The sequence below is a fragment of the Chinchilla lanigera genome, unplaced genomic scaffold (assembly GCF_000276665.1).
Source record: "Chinchilla lanigera isolate Chin_1 unplaced genomic scaffold, ChiLan1.0 scaffold00002, whole genome shotgun sequence".
Lineage (NCBI taxonomy): Eukaryota > Metazoa > Chordata > Mammalia > Rodentia > Chinchillidae > Chinchilla > Chinchilla lanigera.
Window position 1 is genome coordinate 13,010,714 of NW_004955403.1, and position 1,103 is coordinate 13,011,816.

The 1,103-nt window shown below is 36.1% G+C and overlaps 1 protein-coding gene across 1 annotated transcript in view; it reads right to left on the reverse strand.

The window, feature by feature from the left end:
• The window catches only part of Znf804a (zinc finger protein 804A), a 265,802-nt gene that overhangs the window by 74,992 nt on the left and 189,707 nt on the right, over positions 1 to 1,103 (reverse strand). The gene's annotated exons all lie outside the window — the stretch shown is intronic.

The window sequence follows — 1,103 nt, forward strand, 5'->3', positions numbered from 1 at the left end:
TCTGTTTTTTAGCCAGTACTGGGTTGATTTTATAACAGTAGCTTTGTAGTAGAATTTCAAGTCAGGGATTGTGATTCCACCTGAATTACCCTTGTTGCCCAGGATTGCTTTTGCTATTCTGGGTCTCTTCTGGTTCCAGATGAATTTAAGGCATGTTTTCTGGAGATCTGTGAGGTATGAATGGTAGTTGAATGGGCGTTGCATTGAATCTGTACAGCAGTTTTGGGAGTATGGCCAATTTCACAATGTTGGTTCTTTCTATCCAAGAGCAAGGAATATTTTTCCATTTACTGAAATCTTCTTTGATCTCTTTTTTTAGAGTACTGTAGTTTTCATTGAAGAGATCTTTGACTTCTTTTGTTAGATTGATTCCTAAATATTTCAATTTCTTGGATGTCATTGTGAAAGGTTTGGTTTCCTTAATTTCTCTCTCAGTCTGTTTGTTGTTTGTATGTAGGAACGGTATCCATTTTGGGGTGTTGACTTTGTATGCAGCTACACTGCTGAATTTGTTGATTCAAGGAGGCTTCTTGTGGAGTATTGGGGGTCTTCCATGTAAAGTATCATGTGATCTGCAAATAGTGATGGTTTTACTTCTTCCTTTCCTATCCATATTCCTTTTATTTCTCTCACCGGTCTAATTGCTCTGTCTAGTGGTTCCAGAAATATATTGAACAGGAGTGGGGACAGAAGACATCTTATCTTGTACCCGATTTTAAAGTAAAAGCTTTCAGTTTTTGACCATTTATAATGATGTTGGCTGTTCGATTGTCATAGAGGGCTTTGATCAGGTTAAGGTAAAGACCATCTATTCCTATTTTCTGCAGAGATTTTATCATAAATGCATGTTGGACCTTGTCAAATGATTTTTCTCCATCTATTGAGTTGATCATGTGGTTTTGGTCTTTGGCTCCATTGATATGGCATATAACATTTATAGATTTGTAAATTTTGAATCAATCCTGCATTCCTTGAATAAATCTGACTTGGTCGTGATGTATGATTTTCTTGATAATTTGCTGCATTCTTTTCTCTAGTATCTTATTAAATATCTTTGCATCTCTATTCATTAGGGAGATTGGTCTGCAGTTCTCTTTCTTGGT